At 47.9% G+C, this 24,679-nt stretch overlaps 1 pseudogene across 1 annotated transcript; it reads right to left on the reverse strand.

Annotated features, from left to right (window-relative positions):
• Positions 1-15,763: 15,763 nt before the first annotated feature.
• On the reverse strand, positions 15,764-24,221 carry LOC308554462 (acyl-coenzyme A synthetase ACSM1, mitochondrial pseudogene; annotated as a pseudogene). Its single transcript, XR_014000597.1, has 3 exons — positions 23,936-24,221; positions 21,164-21,371; positions 15,764-15,947 (listed from the first exon to the last, which is right to left on the reverse strand). The product of XR_014000597.1 is annotated as an acyl-coenzyme A synthetase ACSM1, mitochondrial pseudogene (transcript).
• Positions 24,222-24,679: the final 458 nt, after the last annotated feature.

Below are 24,679 nucleotides of genomic sequence, written 5' to 3' on the forward strand. Positions count from 1 at the left end.
TGAGCATAGATGCTAAAATCCTCAACAAAATGTTAGTGAATTTGATCCAGCACTACATTAAAAAGATCATACACCATGACCAAAAGGGTTTATTCTGGGGATGCAAGGCTGGTACAATACTTGCAAATCAATAAATGTGATACATCACGTAAACAAACTGAAGGACAAAAATCACATGATCATATCAATAGATGCAGGAAAAGCATTCGACAAATTCCAGCACCCTTTTTTTTTTAAAAAAAGTCTTTATTGATTTCAGAGAGAGGAAAGGAGAAGGAGAGAGAGAGATAGAAACATCAATGATGAGAGTCATTGATTGGCTGCCTCCTGCATGTCCCCCACTGGGGACTGAGCTCTCAACCCAGGCATGTGCCCTGACTGGGAACTGAACCTCGATCTCCAGGATCAGAGGCTGATGCTCAACTGTTGAGCCACACCAGCCGGGCCAGCACCCATTTTTGATAAAAACAAAGTTGAAGTAGAGGGATCATACCTCAACATAATAAAGACCATGTATATGACAAACCTACAGCCAACATCATACTCAATGGGCAAAAACTAAAACCATTTCCCCTAAGAACAGGAACAAGATAGGAATGTTCACTTTCGCCACTCTTATTCAACATAGTACTGGAAGTCCTACCCATAGCAATCAGACAAGAACATAAAAGGCATCCAAAGTGGAAAGGAGGGAGTAAACTTGTCATTATTTGCAAATGACATGATATTGTACATAGAAAAACCTAAAGGCTCCACCAAAAAACGATTAGATTTAATAAATGAATTCAGCAAAGTAACAGGATACAAAATTAACACCCAGAAATCGATGGCATTTTTATACACCAATAATGAACTCTCAGAAGGAGAAACTAAAAAAACAATCCCATTTATCATTGCAACAAGAAATTTGAGATACTTAGGAATAAACTTAACCAAGTAGGTAAAAGACCTGTACCCAGAAAACTACAGGACATTGAAAAAAGAAATAGAGGAAGATACAAAGAAGCATAAAAATATACTGTGTTCATGGACTGGAAGAATTAACATCATTAAAATATCATTTCTACCCAAAGCAATTCATAGATTCAGTGTAGTTCCTACTAATATACCAAGACATATTTCACAGATCTAGAACAAATATTCCAAGAGTTTATATGGAACCAAAAAGACCCTGAATAGCCTCAACAATTTTTAGAAAGAAGAACAAAGTTGGAGGGATCACAATACTGTATATCAAACTATACTACAAAGCCATTGTAATCAAAACAGCCTGGTACTGACACAAGGGCAGGCATATATAGATCAATGGAACAGAACAGAGACCCCAGAAATTGACCCACATCATTATGCTCAATTAATATTTGACAAAGGAGACAAGAACATAAAATGGAATAAAGACAGTCTCTTCAATAAATGGTGCTGGGAAAATTGGACAGGTACATGCAAAAGAATGAAACTAGACCACCAACTTACACCATACACAAAAATAAACTCAAAATGGATAGAAGACTTAAGTGTTAGTTGTGAAACCATAAAAATCCTAGAAGAAAGCAGAGGCAGCAAAATCTCAGACATCTCATGTAGCAGAATTTTTACCGATACATCTAGGGCAAGGGAAACAAAGGGAAAAAAATAAACAAATGGGACTACATCAAACTAAAAAGCTTCTGCACAGCAAAAGAAACCAGCATCAAAATGAAAAGGGAGCCCACTGTATGGGAGGACATATTTGCCAAGGATACATCTGATAAGGGGTTAATTTCCAAAATATATAAAAAACTTATACAGCTCAACAAAAGGAAGACAAATAACCCAATTAAAAAATGGGCACAGGACCTAAATAGACATTTCTCCAAAGAGGACATCAAAATGGCCAGGAAATATATGAAAAAAATCCTCAACTAATCATCAGAGAGATGCGAATTAAAACCTGCCACAATGGCTCCATCAACAATCAACAAACAACAAGTGTTGGCGAGGGTGTGGAGAAAGGGGAGCCCTAGTACACTGCTGGTGGGAATGAAGATTGGTGCAGCCATTGTGCAAAGCAGTATGAAATATATTCAAAAAATTAAAAATGGAACTGCTGTTTCACCCAGCGATCCGATCCCACTTCTAGAATATATCCTAAGAAGCCCCAAACACCAATCAGAAATAATATATGCACCCCTATGTTCTTAGCAGCATTAATTACAACACTAAAGATCTGGAAACAGCCCAAGTGCCCATCAGGAGATGAGTGGATAAAAAAGCTGTGGGATATTCACACCATGGAATACTATGCAGCTGTAAAAAAGAAGGATTTCTTACTCTTTGAGACAGCATAGAGGGATCTGGAGAGTATTACGCTAAGTGAAATAAGCCAGCCAGAGAAAGACAAGTATCACATGATCTCACTTATAAGTGGAATCTAATGAACAAAATAAACTGATGAATAAAATAGAACCAGAGACATGGAGGCACAGAAAAGACTGACAGGTCTCAGAGGGAAAGTGGGTAGAGGGGATGGGAAGATATTAACCAAAGACCTTATATGCATATATGCATAACTTATGGGCACAGAAAATAGTGTGGGGGAGGCCTGGGGTGGGGCAGCTGTTGGGAGGAGGGGGTAAAAGGGGGGAATATTGGGTGACATCTGTAATACTGTCAACAATTAAAAAATTTTTTAAAAAAATCTATGGCATCTTTTATTAAAATAATTTGTTACATGATAACATTAATGATATTTTATGAAAAATAGCTACTTTTTAAAATAGGGAGAAAATTGGCATTGTTTAACGTTTTTGCAAGTCTCTCAGATGTCTGGTGTAATTGAAGGGAGCTGGATTCTTATAGCTGCCTCTGCAAGCAATGGTGTGTTGTAGCCTCTGGAAAATGCCACTCTACATTTGTGAGAGAGTGAGATGAAAGAAAAGAATGTCTTAGCATGTTATGACCTTGGACACCCCACTCCCCAGGACACCAGCATCCCCGGATCACTTGCTGAGAAAGGCTTTTTTTCACCACTGAAGGGACCAAGTCGCCCCCTGATCTCACACAGTTGCTCTCATCAGAATCACCTGGAGATCCCATTAAAACTGACCGCTGGGCCCACCCCAGAGTGTCTGATTTCTCTGGGTTGGGTGGGGCCTGATAAGAAAAGTGTTTCTAACTAATTCTGGTGATGCGGCTGCTGTTGGTCCTGGTGTCTCGCTCAGAGAGCCACTTTTCTACAGTGTTGAAAATGTTTGTATTTCTTTAAAGATCCCCCCACCCCCTGTCATATTGTATTTTAACATTGCTCTTTTCCTCACTGCTGTATTTATTTCGACGCATTAATTTCATAAATGTTTGCTTGGGGCCCACTCTGCTGGCTCCTCAGAAGGTCTCGGGGCTTCCCTCTGCCCTCACTGCTTTCTGTCTCGTAGAAAAGCACAGATGAAAAGCCAGGACCCGGATGGGAAGTCGGCACACCTTGGCCAATTGCTGCTGACTTGCCTCTGCTACCTCTAGCCTCAGCTTGCTGCATTTTTTTTTGGTACTTGTTTTAATTTTATATTTTGGTTTAATTTTAATTTTTATCATGCGTAAAGCTTAAAAAGTCAAATGGTGTACTATGTGTTGTGTAACAATAAGTAGTTACACTCTCCTTACTTCCCACTCCCAGACCCCGGCTGCTTCCTTCTAGTGTTCCAACCGCACCCCCCTCCCCGGGGTTTTAGGTAGTTTCTACTGACTTTCTCTTGTAGAAGATGCACCCACACTTCCCTCTGTCTCCTCCATTCTTTCAGTACAGTTCATCCCAATCTTAGCTAAGTAGACTTTCTGTATTTATCTATTTCGATTGTAGATATTTCCCATACCTGTTACGTAAGCCATGATTACATTTCCTTTCTAATAGAACCTTTGGTTTTTCCTGGAGTTAGTAGTCACATTATGTTTTCACTCGTTTAGTTTCCTACGGCCTAGCAATAGTTCTTTCTAGCCTGTCTGCAGGAGTCTCACTGTTCAGCACACACTCTTGGGCTTCCGTTGTTGTGTACTAGCTCCTATTGTCATGTGGGGGTTCCCCTCCCCCAGTCCTCTGGGCCCAGTGTCCTGCTTTGGGTGCACCCTGGTTGTCTTTTCTGATTTAGCCTCCTTGCCTAGGTTCCACGCCACACCCTCAGTCAGGCTTTTTCTTTCAGGTACAACACCGATGTCCATTCCGCTTCGTGTGCTTCGCTGGATCGTCTGACATCCCTCCGTGGACCTTACATTTATGTGTTCTTTGCTCTGAGTTCCCACTTGTCCATCCCTGTGCATCTTCTAGAATGTTGGGGCCTTTCCTCTGGAGCTGTGTTTTTCCAGTGGACTTTCAGAAGGGAGTGGAGAGAAACTCCTGTGTTCACCCCCTGTAGCTGTTAAGCCCCTCTCCCTCCTCAGCACCCCACAGGCTTAGGAATCTGCTGTGCGCTTTCCTCACTGCCCCCGCCACGGTTCTGATACAACATAGCAGGACTTAGTGTCACAAGACTGGGGGTGGCAGGGCTGGGACTCAGACGCTCCTGCCCCTTTCTCTTCTCCCCCGAATGGAATCTGTAGGAAATCTGTGCCAACAAATTATTTGGACTAGCCTTTCTCATCTTGCATTTTGTGAGTGAAAGTTTTCAACTTTTGACAGAGTCCACATACTTGGAGGTAGTTTTTGTAACCCTGGGAAACTTCATGGCTGCTGGGCATGTCTTTCGTCCAGTTCTTCTCTACCAGGGGCAGTGGCCACTGACTCCTCCTACCATACAGGTTACTTTTCATGTCCCCAACTTCTTGCAGGATCTACCTTTTGTGCTGGGAACTTTGAGGACACTGTCTTGGGCTTTGAAGTTGTAGATATTTTGAAGAGGCTTAGTCAGGCTGTCTTAGCGTTTCAGAGCTTTTCTGTGGCATCAGAGTGGGTAATAAAGGGAGAGGCAGAAGTCCTTGGCGGAGCTTCTGGAAATACCCCATCTGTTTCAGCAAGAGCTCTCTGTTACTGGCTCTAACACACAATCCCTGAAGCTGTAAGCTGAGCACCGGCGGGCACCTCCTTCCCCTGCCCAGCGCGCGGGAGCCGGGCCGGGCAGTGCTGTCCTGGGGCCTGCGGGGCTGGGGACCCGAGTGCCTGACGAGCTGCTGTGCCGAACGAATCCTTTGGGGGACAGGAGGTGTGGGTGCTGGTATCCGGCCAAGTGTTGCTGAACATCATGTTCTTTTGTGTTTAATTATGTAAGGGCTATAAAAATGGCGTTATAGGTAACAGTAAAGGAAATAAAAGGGTGTTCTGGGGCTCTGGAGTCAGGCAGACCGGGCTTTGTTTCTGGCTCAGCCACTTTTCATTCATTTACTCAGCAAATGTGCGTGATGGTGTTTACTGGGCATCTTCCATGTGCCAGGTGTTGGGGTTATAATGAGAAGTGACATTAACCCATTTCCTTCCTCAAGCTACTGAACAGGGAATCTCCAGTAAGCGCACACTGATAGGAAAGCTGCGAAGGAAAAACAGATTGCTTGAGGCTGTGTAATGGGGGATCGGCCTTAGAAAAGTTTCCCCCAAGGAAGCCCCTCTTTAATTTTTTTCTTTTTCTTTTTGAGGTAACTTTTGCACTGACATTCTGCAGCTGGGTAGAATTAGTAAGGCACGTGGAGATGCTCAATAAACACTATCACACGGGAGCAGTTGGGGGCCCGGCCCCGCGGTGCCCTGGGACGGCGGTCTGTGGGCCCCGAGTGGTCAGAAGGGATCATGAAGGAGTTTAAGACCGAAAGACACGCACGGACAAGGTGAAGGGATGGAAAGAGATAGTTCATGAAAATGGGAACAAACAAACAAAAGCCGGGGTAGCAAAACTTATACCAGACAAAATAGGTTTTAAAATAAAGGCTGTGACAAGAGACAAAGAAGGAACTCCTAAGACTTTCTCTGGGACTATATCCACAGAAACCCCAAACACTAATTCCAAAGGACATATCACCCATATGCTCACTGCAGCATTATTCACAGGGCCAGGACCCGAAGCGGCCTGCGTCCGCCAGGGGTGAGCGGTGAAGGAGGGGTGCGTATGTGCGATGGCCTCATAAGAAAGAACGAAGCCTCGGCAGCAGCAGTGACCCGAATGGGCCTGGAGGCAGGTCTGTGCTAATGAAATTAGTCAGACAGAGGAAGGTAAATGCCATATGATTCACTTAAATGGGAAATCTAAAACACAAAATAAATGAACAACCATTTAGATTGTTCATGATGTTGCCAGAATGGAGTGGTGCTGGGAAACGGGTTAAAAAGATGAAGAGATTAAGAAGTACAATTTGGTAGATACAGAATCGTCATGGGACATAAAGTACAGGGTGGGGAATAGAGTGGAAAATATTGTAATAACTATGTATGGTGTCAGGTGGGTACTAGATTTAGCAGGGTGATCACTTCGTAAGGCACATAAATGTCTAATCATTAGGTTGTGCACCTGAAACTAATATAAACAGTAAATGAAAACTAAAAAGTTATTTAAAAATGTATATTAAAAACCAAAAATTTTTTTGCTGCACACCTATAACTAATATATTATATGTCAGTTATACTTCAGTTAAAAAAAACCTGAAAATGACTTCACCAATGAAATTCAAATCACTGACAGAAAAATGTGAAAATGTACTGAATGCCTGTGTATTAAAAATGAGCACGCAACTTGAATAGGCAATTCTGCTGAGAAGATACACAAACGGCCAAGAAGAACATGCAAAGGTGCTGAACACCACTAGGCATTAGGAAAATGCAAATCCACCATGAGATACCATCTCGCCCCCATTAGGATGCCTATTATCAAAAACAAACAGAAAACCCCTCTGAAAATAACAATTGCTTGGAAGGATGTGGAGAAGCTGGAGCCCTTGTGTATTGCTGGTGGGAATATAAAATGTTTTAGCCGCTGTAGAAAACATTTTGGCAGTTCCTCAAAAAATTGAAACATGGAATTGCCATATGGCCCAGCAATGCCATCCTGGGCATATATGCCACAGAAGAGGAAGCAGGAAATTGAACACATATTTGCACACCAGTGTTCATAGCAGCATGACTCACAAGAGCCAAAAGGTGGAAACCATTCAAATGTCCATCAAGAGGCCAATGGATAAACAAAAAATGGTACATACATAAAATGGACTGTGATTCAGCCTTGATAGGAAGGACATTTTGTAACTGCTACCTTGAAAACATTGTGCTAAATGAAATAAGCCAGACACCAAAGGGCAAATGTATGATTCCACTTAATTGAGGCACCTAAAATAGGTGAATTCTTACGGACAGAAAGTATATGAGAGATTAAGAAATGCTGGGAGGTGGGGGGTAGGGGAGTCAGTGTTTAATGCAGTAAAAAGAAAGGAAGGGAAAAGCAAGCAGATCTCAATGGAGATACAACATTCTCATGAGAGCATGTAAAATTGGGTACATAGTTGTGGGCATATGTAAGGATATCTTTGCAAAATAAATGTCATGTCCAGTAAAAATCAATGTCATTGCTCTGGATCACTCTGTTCAATTTAACCAAAATCTCTGTGTTTGAATCCAATCACTAATATTTTTTAGAAAAGGCTCCCCAAATGACTAACGTGCAGGCAGGGTTGAAAACCCTGATCTATATTCATGTTAGCCTGTTTTCTCTTTTTAATTTGCTTTTGGGCGATAGTATCACAAGAGAAGCAGCGCCCCCTGGAAGCCAGAGTGATGACAACAGTGACAGGGAGAGAGCCTCGCTCGGATGACTGTTCTTTTGGAGAAAGGAGTTGGAATCTGAGATCAATATGAGGTCTGTCCACCTTTCTATGGCCAATCTTGGAAGCTGAGAATATCCTCTTTAGTGGCCCCTAGTACCCTGACCCTGGGAGGGCTAGGGTTCATCTGGTCAAGAGTTTCAGCAGGTTTCCTTCCAGCCTATCAGAGGTTTCCACAATCTCTGCATTTCTCATTTAGCTTTGGGGCCCAAAAGATATGGGTTTGAATCTTAGACCTGCCATTTATTTGACCTGGGGAAGACACATAACTTTTCCAGTCTGCAGTTTTTTTCTCTGTGAAGTGGGGATAGAGGAGGCCCCTGGAGGCTCAGCACAGTTAATAGATTTGCTCACACCCTGTTGGTAAGTTGGATGGTAGGATTTGAACGCAGCCAAAGCCTGCATTCTTAGCCACAGGAGGTCATCAGCCCTTAAATCCAATGATTCCAAAGCCAGGCTTCTTTCTATCCTGTCAGTGCCACATAGGTTAAGACAGGACAGGCTGTGGGACACACTGTGAGCTTTGTGATGAATTAGAACAGGCTTCATTGAATTGGAGCAAATAAAGGGAGACGTGAAGAAGTCTCAGGATGCAGAGCTGGGTCCACTCCTTATCACCGCAGGGACTCTTGGGCCAGGGAGGGGCAGATGGGGGGCCCTACCTCATAGCACATGAACAGGCCTTGCTGGGCTTGATACTGATGCCAAAGTTGCCTTCAGTGTTGGGTGGCTGGATGTTGCCCTTGTCGTCAATGACCTGGGGTAAGAAGTCTTGAGTCCCACCCTGCAGGGCTTCCCAACACTCCAGCCCCACCCAAACATGGCCTGGTTTATTCATATGACACTAGTGAGGATCACTGGGGAGGGTCCCTGTCCAGAAAATAGAATAAACTCATCAAGGCTTTGAAATCAACAAGTCACGGGTCTATTTGTTTCATGGTATATGGACATTGCAAATGTGTCTTCAAGCTAGAAAACAGGGGTCAGGAAAAGCTAAGAGCACCAGCTGGTGGACAGAGCTGCCAGTACTCCTCACAGCTACTGTGTGCCACCCGCTGTGTGAGGCCTCTGGCTGGCACTGGGAGCTGCATTCATGCCCACAATACTGAAACCCCAGGAAATCAGAGGGAAAATAGGAGGAGAGGAGGAAGGACAGCTCGGGCGGGGGGCACGGCTGCTTCTGCAGCCTGGTGTCACACCAAGGTCCAATCCCAGCTGAGCCCTCAGTGCTCCATGACCATGCCCTTAGGACCAAACCTGGGTGTCGAAGGGTGGGACGGTTTTCCCCATCGAGTTGGGCTTGACCTGCATTCCCCGGGCAGTGCCGCAAGAAATTCCCTGTGCACAGAAGAAAGAGAATGCCAGTTGTCAAAGGGCCCAGGCTGATCGCAAAGCAGCAAGAATCATACACAGCATCCCTGCTCCCAGGTGTCATTTGACGCTGCTCACGGAGCCTGTGGGGGAGCTCCAAGGCCTGGACTGTAGGCTCAAGGCATTGACCCAGCTCTTCAGCAGACATTCACTGCGCCTGACGGTGCTGGGCCAGTGCTGGCTGCCGGGGCTACAGGGTCCGGTGCGGGAGGCCAAGAAAGGAGCAAAGGGCTGAGCTCTGGGCTGAGGGCATGTGTTGTGGGTGGTGGAGTTCCCAGTGCATGCCTGGCACGTGCCCATTTGGCAGGGGAAGGTTATGAGCCCATTTGACAAACATTTACTCAGGACTGTTAAACAGCGATAGGAATCCCGCCTCAGCCGCTTCTCGGGCTGTGCTGAAATCACTGAGGCTGTCCCTTCTGCTCCCACTGCCCCGTCAGCATTTGGCCTCCTGATGAACCTATGCCCCCTTCACGGTTCCCTGAAATGCCTTCTTTCTAATGCTAAGCGCTTTACAGTCGGACTGACCAGGGTGTGACTCTAGACAACTTAATGCCCCTGGATCTCCTCTGTCAAAGGGGCATGACCCAGCGCTCCCTTCTCAGAGAGCCTGCGAGTGCTGGAAGCTGCACGGTGCCCGCACACACCAAGTGACTTCAACTGGCTACTGGTCAGCCAGCGTCACCCAGGCCCCATGAGAAGTCAGCTGGGAGATTCTCCTTCTGTCGTATTTTCCCCACATTTCTATTGTCACTGACAGGGCCTTATACTGATTTTTGCGTGTCTGTTTTCCTCAGTAGATAACAAGCACCTGGGCGTAGAGACAGCCCCATTCGGCTCCGGAGACCTGACATCTGGGAGACCACCTCCCGACATCCGGTGGGGACAGCAGTGTGGGCACTGTGGACACCTGCAGGGCTGGGCCCCACACCGCAGCTTTACACCTGTCCTTTCATTCCCCTCCTCACCACATGCAAGATTCTGCTTCCCATTTTGGAGACAGGGAAGTTGAGCTTCTGGAAGGTTCTATGGTATGCCTACAGTCTTGAAGCCTGTCACTGGCAATGCTGAGACAACTGAGGCCTGAGCTCCTAGGAGAGGAAGGTCGTCCTCTGCCAGGCTGTTGCTCACACATCAGGCACATGGGGACATCCACAGATGAGGGAGCAGGTTTGAAGGTCTTTGAGATTAAAGTGTCACGCAGGGAAAAGGAGTGTCCTGTTGTTTCAAAGAGTCAGTGCAAAGGGACAGGGTTATGGGTGTAGTGCATGGTTGCCTTTGTCCAAAAATGAACTGGGAGCCATGCAAGAACAGGCCTAGAATCTTTTTTTAAAAAATATATCTTTATTGATTTCAGAGAGAGGAAGGGAGAGGGAGAGAGAGAGAGAAACATCAATGATGAGAGAGTCATTGATTGGCTGCGAGCCCGCAACCCGGGCATGTGCCCTGACCGGGAATCGATCCCTGATCTCCTGGATCCTAGGTTGACACTCAACCGCTGAGCCACGCCCGGCCGGGCTGGGCCTAGAATCTTAACATTTCTCAGGCCTGGAAGCAGACCACTTAACTGATTAAAATAAGAATGTTTTTGAAAAGAAAAAAAAAGTCAGACAAATATGTGAATTAGGACTAAAGCAGCCATTTACAGGTCCTGAGGTGGCAGTCGGCTCTGACAGGATGATGGGAGGCTGGGGAAGTGGCTCTGTCACCATCAGAGGTGGACTGAGAATGTGCTGGAAGAGAGGCGGCTCCTCATAGGACCACTGATGAAGTCCCTGAGGTTCCAGGCAGGCACCTGCTCTCATGCCCTGCCCCCTGCCTGCTCGGAGACACCCTTTGCATCAGAGTGTGTGTGTGTCTGTGTGTCTGTGTGTCTGTGTGTGTGTCTGTGTGTGATGTCTCTGCTCCCTCCTCTACTCCTGCTCGGGCCCCACAATCAAACCTGTGTGCCACCCTCATAAACACCCAGAAATGAACTTTTGGGGCCAGCTGCTGTCCGGCCTCTGGCTACTGCTCTAGGCAGGACGGTGACAGGGACAGGACTTGCTGGTGGGGCCTCTGTGTTGCAGGAGAGGGTCTCCAATTCCATAGTTCCTCCAGCTCCCTGATCACAGGGACGTAGCTCCATGTTCTTACACCCCTTCCTAAGTTTTTGTCCAATAGTTTTCAGCACACTGGTGTCCTGACAAGTCGATGAGCTGTGTGTGAACTGTCTTTCTGCAAACTGATTTGGGGCAAATTAGCCTAGAACTCTGGAGCCTCCCATCTGCTTGCTGTGCACACAGTGGGGCTTTTGTACACAGTCCTGGCATGATTCAGCTCACCTGCTGGGCTGGGTGGCTGAGCACATCCTGGCTGGCCCAGAGGGGCCCGTCCACCTACCGTTTCTGACTGTCTGTAGAGCTGGTGGAGCATAAGGCCCGTCCGCTGTTTCCACTTCTCTTGCTCCTTGGGAAGCAGGGCCTCCCCACCCGTAGCGCAGTGCTCCAGGGTGGGGAACCTGAGGCTTAGGGGGAGACGAGGTATGAACAGGGAGTCAGAGCAGGCCCTGGACACTCGGACCCAGGCCCAGGAGTCAGGAGCTCATTCACCCTTCTGCTCCCTCACTTTCATCCCTGCCGTCCAGGTGGATGTCACTCACTGCCCGTCAGTCCCTATTAGCTCTTCCACAGGTGGGGGGTGGGGAGAGTGGGGGGGGGTGATGAGGCTAATGGGTCAGTTAGGGATCAAATTAAATGTGGACGTTGGTGTAACAAAAGGGTAAAAACGTGTTTATCAGACCTCGCCTGAGGGAAGCATTCTATGTGGTAAGAGAGACATTTTTATAAACCACAAAGGGGCGAAGGCTGGGACTCCAAGGACTCGCCAGGATGGTAGTCGGACGGTGCTTCCTGCCTTCTGGGAGCTGAGTGGAGAATGTCAGTTAGGGCTGGAAATGAATTGCTCAGGATCCAGGGAGACTGGGCTGCCCTGGCCGGTTTGGCTCAGTGGTTAGAGCGCTGGCCCGAGGACTGAAGGTTCCTGGGTTTGATTCCAGCCAAGGGCGCATACCTTGGTTGCAGGCTCGATCCTGCCCCGATCGATGCGTCTCTCTCACATTGACGCTTCTCTCTCCTCCCTCTCTCTTTCTCTCTCTCTCTCCTTCTCTCTCTCTCTACATTCCACTCTCTCTGAAAAACCATGGGAAAAATATACTCAGGGGAGGATTAAAAATAAAGGAAGATTGGGCTGAGTGTTGGAAAAGAGGGCGGGTCACAGGTGACAACCCTGAGAGAAGGGGTCTCGGAGGGAACAGAAGTCTGCTGTGAGTGTGCAGTAGGTAAATCATGTACCATTGCACATCGTGTGCTGCAGATCCTCTCCTCCATTTTCCCCAGGAAAATTCCCATAAATGATACAAAAACTGTCACACAGTTGTGATGGAGTCCCTGAAGGAAATGGGGAGAAGTGACTGGGGCCTGAGCACCAGCCGGCGCAGGGCTGAGCCGGGCCAGCTCTTGGGGACGAGGGAGGGGGCAGACATCTGGCTCCCACCCTGTCACCCTCTCCTGGTACACACAGAGTCCGGAGTGATGGACGGGGGGATGGTTTCCTTAAAGGTGTCTTCCTCATTCACCTGGAGCTTTCTCCAAAGTAGATAAAATGAGCAGTCTCCAGTGGAGTCATTAGTTATGCCCTGGTTAGATATTTTTTTTAAATTCTCACCTGAGGACATGTTTATTGATTTTTAGAGAGGGAGGAAGGGAGAGAGTGAGAGCGAAACATCTATGTGAGATACATTGATTGGTTGCCTCCCACATGTGGATTCCTTTTGGGGAGATGGAGAGGTATGAGTAGGTCACTGGGGGGCTGGCAATGTTCTCTTTTTGGGACTTGAATGAGCGGTTACATAGGTGTTTTATTTTCAACAATCCCTTAATCTGTAATTTATGTCTTACGTATTTTTTGTATGTTATTTCACAATTAAAATGTTTACAAAAGGAAAAACCCTACAATGATGCAAGGCTCACTGAGTGTTTCATTTGGATCTCTGATCCTGCTTAATAAACTAATTAGATTTGCTGATAGTTACTACCTACAGTTCACACACACACTAATTAGACTTTCTAATAGTCACTTCTTACAGTTCACACACACACACACACACACACACACACACTGCCCTCAAAGAACCAGAGTTAAAACAGTCAGACCATAGTGCATCAGACTCCTTAAAATCCTACCCAAAAATTCTTATTACAACAAGCCACTCTACCATACCTGCTGAAATTCTGCTGCAGAATCATACGAAATATGGAGGGCACAGCAAGGCACTGGGTGATGGGGTATTTGGAGAGTGTCTACAAAGTGAGGAGAGAAAGGTCTTATTTTTATAGTTAAATTAAAAATATTGGCCAATTATTAGCATTTTAATTCTGATTGCCCCTCTAGGAGAGGCCATTTATTCATTTAATTCTTCCAGTATATGTATATTGAATGTGGATGTGTTTATGGACTGAGGGAGTAGAGTTGATGAAAAGTGAGAGGTTGATGAGGCAGGATAGTTAGATACTGGAATTTTATAAGATAAGTGGCCTCAGCTTTGTAACCACGGGAAGATGTGATCAAGGGCTGGGGAATCTGGTCCTCAGATAGCGACCTGCCCCTCTCACTCAGTTCCTTTGGTTTCGGTGGGGCTCCAGACTCACTCCCACCCCAGGTCCCAAAGGTAGGTCAAATCATATTTCCTGGTCACGTGCCACTTCTGGTTCAACCATAATGAGGCTTAAGGCTGGGGATACTGGGACGAAGCCTGTTGCTCTCTTTCTGGATTCAAGCCTGTGCCTGGTATAGTCTTGGGCAATGCTGGCAGCCACTGGGATAAAAAGGGACAGGCCTTTCTGAGAACAGCCTCAAAACCTAACAGAAACAGCTGGTGGGTGGAGAGAAGAAAATGTCTGGAGTGTTTTTCCCCCTCCTCTGACTGCTCTTGAGGGGCCTCTGTGTGTGTAACTCCTTGAGGAAACTCAACTCCCCCATGAGCAGGCTCCGGCTCTGAGGAGCTTTTCTATGAGCAGAGGGACCTGGAGAGCCAGTCACCCCCTCATCCCCTCTGTCTTGGGGCTGTGGCACTCCCACAAGACATGAATGGCTAGGGGCCTCTGTTTTGAGCTTCTGACCCAACTTCCCATCAACATCCTTCTGGGATGTCTCTCAGGCACCTCAAGCCCCGAGCACCCTAATCTCTCCTGTCTCCCTGGACTAAGAATTCTCCGGTGTTCTCTGTGTGTCAGTGAGTGTCATTCTGTCCAAACCTGGGAGTCCACCTTGCCTTCCATGCCCTCCTGTCTCCCATCCAGCCAGCACTCACTGCCCATTCTATCTCCTAAAACCTCAAACTTGTTAACTTCCTTCATGCCCCAGCACCTTGTCCAAGCCACCACCATCTGGCACCTAAATTATCCTAAGACCCTCTAAATGGCCTTTTTAAATCTGTTTTTCCCCCAACCCATTCTCTGTCTTGCAGCCACAGTGATCTTTTTAAAACACAAATCTGATCAGGTCTCTCCCTTGCTAACAACCTTTCAATACCTCATGGTTTTCCCAATAAGCTCCAATCCCTACCCCACAGTCCACCCAACCCCAGGCCATCTGGGCCCCGCTCCCTTTCCCAGCTGCTCCGCCGGTCCCTCCCTGACACCCTGAGCAGCAGCTCTTCTCAATCTCTGTAGTTCTATGGATGCTGCTTTTCATATGTTTGTGCCTTTGCTTGTTTTCTTCTGACTACACAGAAAGCCCTCCCCTTCTTTCCACCCCAATTCCTCCAGGGTTTTGCTGATCAATATTATCGTTGGCACAGGTACCCAGTGTCCACAAGACACCCTCCTGCCCCCTGGTCTGGTAATAAGGTGAAAAATATATAGAACGTGGTCTGGTCTAAATGTTGCTAGTTGGGGAGGAAGGAGTAGGAGGGAGAAGATGTTTGGTTTAAATTTTTTTTTTTTTAAACACATCTTTATTGATTTCAGAGAGAGGAAAGGAGGGGGAGAGAGAGAGATAGAAACATCAATGATGAGAGAGTCATTGATCGGCTGCCCAGCCTGCAACCCGGGCATGTGTCCTGGATCCTAGGTCAATGCTCAACCACTGAGCCACGCCCGGCCGGGCTGGTTTAAATTTGATTAAATGATTAACCCAAGGCTATGGCTTCAGCCTCTACAATTATTCATTTTAGGTTAAAGGCAGTGGCTTGGCTCCAGGTATTTACTTCCCCTAACAGTTCTTGATTGTGAAACTCCAAGTTTGATTTGCTCATTATGACAGAGAGAAGAGGACTTGTCACCTCTGGTCACATAGCTAGAACATTCTGTCTTCCTCCCATCAAACCCTGGAACCAGTGACAAGGACACAAGGCTTGTCATTGTGCAGCTTGTACAATGCCTGCTGCCTCCACCCGTGTTTCCTCCACACCTGTGAAGGTGCTCAGGCAGGACCCCCTTTGTCACTGGGAGGCTTCTGCCCACAAACGCTTAGGAGTCCAGGCTTTTGCCTCTCAGCCCCTGGGTGGTCTGAGCCGACGCGAGCAGAAGGGAGAAGCAGGACGGACTCGGTTGTACTTGGAGCACCTTTCCCAACGCACACACCCCTAGCCCCAGATGGTGACCCAGCCTCTAATTTGGTGCCCTCTTTCCTACCTTGAAGGGAAGGAGGAGCGTAGGGAGAGTCCATGGCTGTGTTTTGCCATCTTGGGGCAGCCGGTGGTCCCACTGGTAAAGAAGATGACCATTGGGTCCATGGTCTTCGACTTAATACAGGTGTGGTCTGGGGATGCTGATCTAGAAAGGGATTCAGTAGAAAGGGAGAGAAGTCAAGTCTCCCGGCTCCCACCCTCAGGGTAAGCAAAAGAACCATGGGGCTGAGGTCAGAAAACTGGTTTTGCGACAGTGGAGGCAAAACTGGTTCTCCAGGTCTGAGGCATCCAACGGAGTTTATGGGTGACTTGGACAAGAGGACTGACATTTCTTTATTTAAAAATGGAGAAAATACAGCAGATTTTTAAAAAATTTAACAAACATTGAAATAGCACCTACTATGTTTCATAAAATGCTCTAAATTATTTACATCCGAACTCACTCGATCTTCAGAGCGATCCTAAGAGGGAGGATGCCCACTTTGTCACGGTCACTTTGTGGGTGAGGGAACTGAGGCCCAGAGAGGTCAGGTCGAAGACACAACCGGCAAGCCGCAGGGCCAGGGTTCAAACAAACCCAGTCTGATCCATAGACCAAGTTTTTTTTTTTTTTTAAATCCTCACCTGAGGGCATGTTTCCACTGATTTTAGAGAGAACGGAAGACGGAGGGAGGCAGGGAGGGAGAAAGAGAGAAAAACACATGGGTGTGAGAGGGAAACATCGGTCAGCTGCATTCGGCACAGCTGCTGCCTCCCTGCGAGCCACAATCAGGAATCAAACCCGCAAGCTTTTGGTGCACTGGACAATGCTCCAACCAACCAAGCAACCGAGCCTCCCGGTCAGGGCCAGACTATGCTCTTAATCGCACTGCTAAGCTTGCTGTCACACAAACTACACTTACAGGAATTTAACTCCATAACCTTGGCGAGGAGGGGTGGGGAAGAGAAAGCTAGGGGCGGCGAGAGTGGAAGAAATATATGTGTGCACCTGCCCTGGGGTGAGCCTGAGACCGCAGGTGAAATCTGCAGTTCCCTCAGTGGGCCTTGGGCCTTGGGAGCTCTTAGACTCAGTTTCCCCGGCCTGCGATGATTGGGCCTGAAGCTTCCTGTGGTTGGAAAAACTGCAGATGGTCCAAACGTTGGAGAGAACACTGGCTCTTGCTGAGAAGTGGTACCAGCCTGACTCTGGGCAATTTAAGAGATTTTTAAACAGTCTTATTTATTTAAGATTTTAAAATTTAACTCCCTGACTTTAGAATCTAGCAGAAGATGTGACTTTGCTGTAGTGTTTGACTTTTGGGGTTGAAGGAACTTTTTACTTTGAAAACAGAAGGGTTGCTTCAAGAAAACAAACCCAGTGCAACTTATATAATGTTTTAAACCAATGTTGCCTCCATAAAATAAAAAAGAGAGAGAGAGGAAAAAATAAACACAGACTGGCTTGTGTTGTGGATGGAGAAAGGGGTTCTGTGGAACTAACCTCGCAGGTGATCTGATCCTAAATTCCTGACGGGGCAGGTCGCGGTGGCTGGGTAGTCAGGCCCAGGCCTATCGCTTCTTCAGTGAAAGGTTTGAAACAGCCCTGTCCATTGTTCTAGTGCATCTAGGTTAACACCCCCTTGAAGCAGGAAAAGTAATACTCCCTGAAGGGGCATTAGCCCTCAAGGGAGCACAGAATCTTCACTATCCTGCAATCAGATCCCCTCCTGGCTTTCTCCCCCCCTTCCTGTAATCTTTCTTAGTTCCTCAATTTCAAACACACAAAAGAAGCTACACAACTGTCACTCGCCAGATCTGGAGAACGTCATTCTTGAGATTTTGCTCCCTGGATATGTCATCAGTTTCGCTCAAACAAATTCAAATTCTTTATAAAAATTCTCTACAGGTTTGGACATTTCTTACATCGACAGTGTGTGTGATATAAAAAACGCCTGAAGCCTTAAAGAATTAGAGTTTTGGAGGTGGAGGGGGTCTTTATTACCTCCAGCATTTCCTTAAACTTTTCCTGCAAGTTGTCCCTTACCCCACCCAGACCCTGGAAGGTGTCTGCTCCCAAAACTCCCTGCCAGCCACAGAGTCGATTCCTCTTGCAGTCTCAAGTTTCACCTTAAAGATTTATTTTAAATCTCTCATTCAACTTATTCATATATATTTGTATAAGGATAATCTTTTAGATTCTCCACCTATAAGAAGTTGGAAACACAGTAATCCTCCAATTTTACACATGTCCTTTGCATGGTCCCAGGGGTGACCACACTGTTGCCAGAGAAAAGAGGGCTGTTTCACGGAGTCGCAGGAAAAGCATTTCAGGGGCCCACGTGTAAGAGGGTGAGGTGTAGTGGTAAAATTTATCGGAGAAAAACAAACGACTGTCCGCAGGTGCCCAGTGTCTCATTCGTGACTAGATAGCTCACTGTGGAAGAAGTCCAGCCTTGTCTTCACCAAGCCCAGAAGGACCAGGTTCAGAGACGTTGTCCCATTGACAGAAGGACCAGGTTCAGAGAGGCTGTGCCACCGCACAGCATCGGCAGGGCATTTGAGCTGCTGTAGTGAAACCCACACAATGGGTCTGGGCTGCTTCAGCCAGTCAAGCAGAGAGAAGGCTGAATCATATGAGCGTTTATTCCAATAATGCCGGCAGTAAGGAAAGCAGTTAGGTCACCCTGAAAAATCTGGTCCGCCCCCCCATAAGCCAGCTGCTTATATTGGGCAGAAGGACAAAGATTACATGGGGGAGTGGGCTAAAGAAAGGAGACTGGGTATCCTGGTTACAGGTTACAGGAAATGAGGGCTGGGGGTTTGCAAAAGGGGGGGGCGCCTCCGGGATCCCTTTGTTTTGGGAACAAAGTTGTCGTCTTTCCATGACTAAAGGAGAATGGGCTGAACTCCAAGGTCAACTCCCAGGTCCCTGGGCATACAACTCTGGGCCAGCTTAGAAAGTGATTTTTCTAATTAGAACAGAATAACCACGGTTAACAGAACATGATTAATATTTCTTATAACTATAGCTAGAAATCATGGTTAACAGAGCCTGATTAATATTTCTGCCCCTAAGAGGAGTCCAGCTTGGTCCAGCTGGTCTAGCTCTAGCTCTTAGTCCACCGGGCTGGCTGAGCCTCTGTGCCCCCTGCACTGTGGCTGCACAGGCCCTGCGGCACTTGGCCCCCCCCCCCCCCACAGCTGGGGCTGCTGGGCCCACAGGGCTGCAAGGGAGGGAAGGCCCAGGGAACGTGCACTACCCGGAGGGGTCCTGAATATTCTAACTAAGCCACCAGAAGCCTGTGCATTCTGTTTGTGCCAAGGCTGCAGCTGACCTTCTGGTTTCTTGAGAGTGTGTAAATAAAACTGTCTTATTTCTTTCTTACCTAGCTTCTTATTACAGCCTCAGAGAAGGCTGTTTTGGGCAAGAAGGGAATGCCTGGTGCCATCCACGAAAATCCACAAATGTACGCAATAAAAACTCCTACAAAGTCCTGAGAGACAATGCCAGAGACTGGGAGAGAAAACCTCGGGAAGCGACACTTCCTCAGCCCCTCTCCTTTCCGATGCCCCCAACCCTTTTCTGGAGAAGGGGCACTTTTTCATTCCCATACAGCCCCCTCCCCTGTCTGTGTCCTGCTTTCACTCTCCCCCCTTGGTAAAAGCTCCCAGCCTGCACTGAGGAGGCGAGATGGGTTTCTGAGGACAAGAAAAGCCTCCCATCTCCCCACTTGCTGGCAATTGCAATAAAACTCTTTTCTTTCACCTTCAACACGTCTCGGGAGTTTGGCTGAAAGGTTAACGTCTGTGGTGCGCGGGCAGGCTAAATAGCCATCTCAGGCGGGTGAATAAAGAAACATTAAATTTATTAAAAGGGGATTGGTATCCAAAGGGAAGGGCTACACTGCACTGAGCCAAACGGTATTGGGTCCATGATAGCAGCAAAAATATACTTGGGACAGTGAGACAAGGAAGAGCATAGAAGAGGCAACAGGAGAGCCCAGGCTGGGCTGCTCTGGCTCATGCGTGTCGGAGAGAGAAAGAGGACAGGCATGGGGACCTCGGAGACAGGTGCAGGGGTAAGCCAGAGATGAGCTGCCGCTGCCCATTGCTTCCCTGGTTGCAAGTCTCGTGGGGTCCCCTTGGGAGGGAAGAAGGGGGAAGGAGATGGCGCTGGCACTCTCCCTGGTGGGGAGCGTGTGCTGGGTCCTTCATCCTGAGCGTATTTATCTCTTTCTTGCAGGCCTGAATCTTAGGAGAGGCCTCAGGGGAGGGTCTCAATAGAATATTCATCAGCTTTCCAGGTGTGCTCTTTCAGGGTCATGGCCTCCACTGATTGGTCAGTGCCAGGGCAGGGTCAATGTATCTGGTGCTGAGGCAGCCACGGTGCCACTTGTCTGGTTTTGCTGCTTTTCTGGGCCTGGAGCTGAAATACAACTGAGGCCTAGATGTTATCTTTAGGGAGGAATGCTCAGGGGGTCTAAACCGAATGACCAGCCATATGCTGGGGCGGATAGGTTACCCTGGGGACTGGTTCTTGTTTTCCCAGTTTTGCTGCTTGCTAGGCATCCGGGCTTCCTGCCCTGCTGAGTCTCCGTACCCTAGCTTCTGTACCTGGGTTTCTGTACCTGGCCCATCTAACATTGGCTATCCACGACAGGCAGCCCGGATGGGGTCACAGGTCCTATTTTGCAGTTTCATTACGTCAGGCTTGGGAAAGGGAGGCTTTATTGTGAACTAACCAGTCTCTTTCCTAATCCTGGCCCTGGCTTGTTCTGGGTCCTCCCCGTATCCAGTCTCTCTCCTAGATCCTCCAGGGTTTCATGCCCTCACCCAGCCCAATCCTTTGTCCAGACTAGACACCTCCCCTGATGGTCCATCTCGGCTCCCTTGTGCCCACCTGCTTTCCACTCGGCGTGTTCAGCAGGAGTTTCCCCTTATTGTTTATTCCTCCCCATAGTCCCCGCAAGTGAACCGGTTGTACCCTGGGGAGATTGGAAAGCTCGCCCTTCCCCACTACTTCGGGGAAGGAGGGATGTCAATTCTCTTGGCCAGGATTTGGCTGTCCCCTGGGGTGTCTGAAGCTGGCACTGCCAGACCTAAGATTAGTTAAGTGTAACTTCCACACTCAATCAGGCCCAGCCAGTCTATCCCCCTTCTCTTGAAGTGCAATGTCCTTATATTACAGACAAAGCAACCTTAGCTAAGAGAGGGGAAGGAACTAGCCCAGGGTCACGCAGCAGGCCAGGGACATAGCTGGGAAGAGTTTTCCGGAGTCAGGCCTGGTGAGCTTCATACCACTCGCTGCTTGTCTGCCAGCGCTTGGGCGCGGAGGGCCTCCCACCATTCCTCAGGAGCACGTTTATGGGACCCGAAACTCACTTGGCCAGAGATCGGAAGTCCTGCCACCCTCTACAGCTGTGGTCGGACACCAGGAGCTTGGTTTTCAGAGCAGGACACTTAGAAGCCACAGAGTCCACCTCCGGGACAAGGGCATCTGTGGTGACGATGCTCTTGGCGTTAGACTCCTTTAGTCGGTAGAGAATGTCGTTGGCTTTCATCTGGGTCGTCCCTGGCATGAAGATGACCCCTGGGGACAAGAAAGAACCTAATTGCTTCATTTTCTCCCTCACAGCCATGGGCTCCAGGCCTGGCTTATGTGCATAGAAACCCCCCAACCTCTTGCTCTGCAAAGACCAGCAGCAGCAGCAGCACCGGGGCTAGGAATCCCGCCCCCCCAAAACCTACTGAATCAGAACCTGCATCGTAACGACACCTCTAAGTGAGTCCCAAGCACGTTACAATTTGAAACCCTTGCCCTAAACTGTTCTGCTCTGGGTGGATGCGGCCCGCAGACAGGTGGGCCCCACTTCGCACAAGTTTGCATGGGACATGGGAACAGAGAGGCCAGGGGGACGGTCTCTGACATCGGGAAGAGCTGCGGCCCGGCCCCCTTCCTCCTCCCACTCCCTCTGTGCCAGGCCCCTGGCATTGTGCACCCCCCTTCCCTCAGGCCTCACACCCAAATCTACCCACGCTGTCCCTTGAACTCTCCGGCCTCCCCTTCCGTCCTCTGTGGCCAACAGTGAGCTCAGGTCTTCGCGTGCTTAGTGGGGTCTAATCTCCCCGCCAGGTGCCTTGCCCTGAGTCGTCCATGTCATTAGCTGCTCACGCTCCACGGAGCACCCACTTTCCCCCGTCCCATTTCTTCTCTTCACGAACACCCGTGCCCTGTCTCCAGGAAAGCGCCACACTGCCCACCTGACACTGAGGACGCGCCCACTCTCCACCTTTCTCTCCCACTCCTCTAAGCTCTGTCTCGAAATGGTCATTGTCACCTGGGCTGCTCCCGCCTCCGAGCCTAGTGTGTGCTCTGCCCTCTTGGGAGTCCCTTCCTTTGCATCTACCCTCTTAACTGTGCTTGTCCCCGAGGGCTCAGCTCAGGTCTCGGTTTTTCATGGGCCATCTTAGCTCCACGGGTGACATGGCTTCTTTATGCTCCCTCTGTTGTTGCTGTTAACCTCGATTCCATGTGACTTTGATGGATTAACCAACTATTTAATGAGAGAGAGAGAGAGAATATAAGCAAGAGGTGAACAGACTGGTGTGTGAACATGTGATTCAACTGAAGAGATTCAACAGAAATCCAAGTGTCCCATACTGATTCTAAATTAGGTAGGTAGGTAGGTAGATAGATAGATAGATAGATAGATGATAGATAGATAGATAAATGATAGATAGATGATGGATAAATAATAGATGATAGATGATAGATAGATAGATAGATAGATAGATAGATAGATAGATAGATAGATGATAGGCAATTAAAAGGGAAATCTCTGCAGAAGAATGCTAACTAATAATTGTAGGGGGGGATATAAACAGAAAATCCTCATATAAATCCCCCATGATAATATGCAATTCACTCAAGAACCATCAGTGGGTGCTCCAATCAGAGGGTGGAAGGCAGTGGGGAAGCAGGATATTCACTCGGCCTCATAAATGTTACACCACAGACCACTTACTACTGAAGAGGGGAAACTGTGCCTTTGCAAAGACGAATGCCACCCTCCTAACGAGATAAAACAGCATCGTTGATGACAGGGCAAAAACACATGCATATGCCCCTAACGTGATGCACCCCGAAAGGCACAGCATTGTCCTCCACTACCCCTGCTAAAGATGCTTAACCTGAATATAATCATGAAGCAAGAGTCAGAAATACAATCTGGATGGATCTCCTGCAAAGCAACTGGCTTAAACACTTCAACAATGACACTGTCGTGCAGAAAAGGCTGGAGAACCATTCTAGATGAAAGGACACTGGGAAGACATGACAACTAAATCAACTAAATGACCCTCAGCTGGATTTTGGACTTAAAGAAAGGAATGGCTCTCAAGGACATTATTAAGGCAGCTGAGGAATTTCCACTATGGATATGCACCAGGTAACTGCATTGTACCGATGTCAGGCTTCTTGTGTGACAAGTCTGTTGCTATGTGAAGGAAGTGTCTGGGACCCAGTGTTTATGGGCATTTACACGGTATTTATGGGTGTCACAGTGTTTGCAACTGACTTTTTGTTTGTTTTTTTAATCCTCACCTGAGGGTATTTTTTCCATTGATTTTTAGAGAGCGTGGGAGGGAGGGAGAGAGAGAAAGAGAAACACCGATGTGAGAGAGACACATTGATTGGTTGCACCCTGACCAGGGCCAAGGATCGCACCTGCAACAGAGGTATGTGCCCTTGACAGGAATCGAACCCGGGACCCTTCCGTCCAAGGGCCAGCCACTGAGCCAAACCAGCTAGGGCTGCAACTGATTCCTAAATAATTCAGTGGGAGAATCAAATATGGCAAAAGGTTAATAATTGATGAATCTTTAAGAAGTGATAATGTCTGGGGCTGTGCAAGAGGCAGTGGTGAGTGTGAGTGTGTGTGTGCGTGTGAATGAAGGAGAACCATGGCGCTGTGTCTGAGCGAATGTGACTTGAGGGAGAGAGGGGAGGGGAAGGGGTGAAAAGCATTTGAGGGAGTTTGGGAAAGAGAAAGACCGTGAAGAAGAAAGAAGGTAGGGAGAGAAGGCACCTACTATCCCAAGACCAGGCGGCTCTGCCCATCCCTAAGTCTCTAGGGGTCCCTTGGAGTCACTGACCTGCTCGGATGCAGCCCAGGGCCACCAGCCACCACTCGGGCACTCGAGGCAGAATCAAGGCGAGGCGGTCTCCCTGCTGCAGGCCGCAGGTCTGTGTGAGGACGTTGGCTGTGCGGCAGGTTAAGTCTGTCACCTCTCGGAAACTCCACTTCACTTTGTGTCCTTCGTTATTCACCCACCACAGGGCTGGGTTTGGGCCTCTTTTGCCTTCCTGGTCAAGATCATACAGCGTGTGTGACCTCCTGCCTCCTAGGAACAGTGCACCGATTTCCCCACCCACTGTCATAGACACGGTCCAGGGAGCAAGGCTCAGGGACCGAGACCTCATTTTAAATCATTTCAAGATGTTGACATAAAGCTGTTTTCAAGAAGATAAAACATGACCCTTAAACTTGATTTGCAATTTAAAGTTTTATGAGATGAGATTTAAAGCCAAGGGATATTAAGGAATAGCTGTTGCTGTTGTTAATCCTCACCTGAGGATATTTTTTCCATTGATTTTTAGAGAGAGTAGAAGGGAGGGGGAGAGAGAGAGAAACATCCATGTGAGAGAGACACATCAGTCGACTGCCTCCAGGGCTGAGGATTGAACCCGCAACTCAGGTATGCACCCTCGATGGGGAATCGAATCTGCGACCCTTTTGTCCATGGGTGAACTCTCTAACCACCAAGGCACACCGGTCAGGGCAAGACATAGTTTTTTAAAATTGACTTCAGAGAAAGAGAGAGAGAGAGAAGGAGAAA

Source organism: Miniopterus schreibersii (assembly GCF_964146895.1).
Source record: "Miniopterus schreibersii genome assembly, chromosome: 3".
Taxonomy (NCBI): domain Eukaryota; kingdom Metazoa; phylum Chordata; class Mammalia; order Chiroptera; family Miniopteridae; genus Miniopterus; species Miniopterus schreibersii.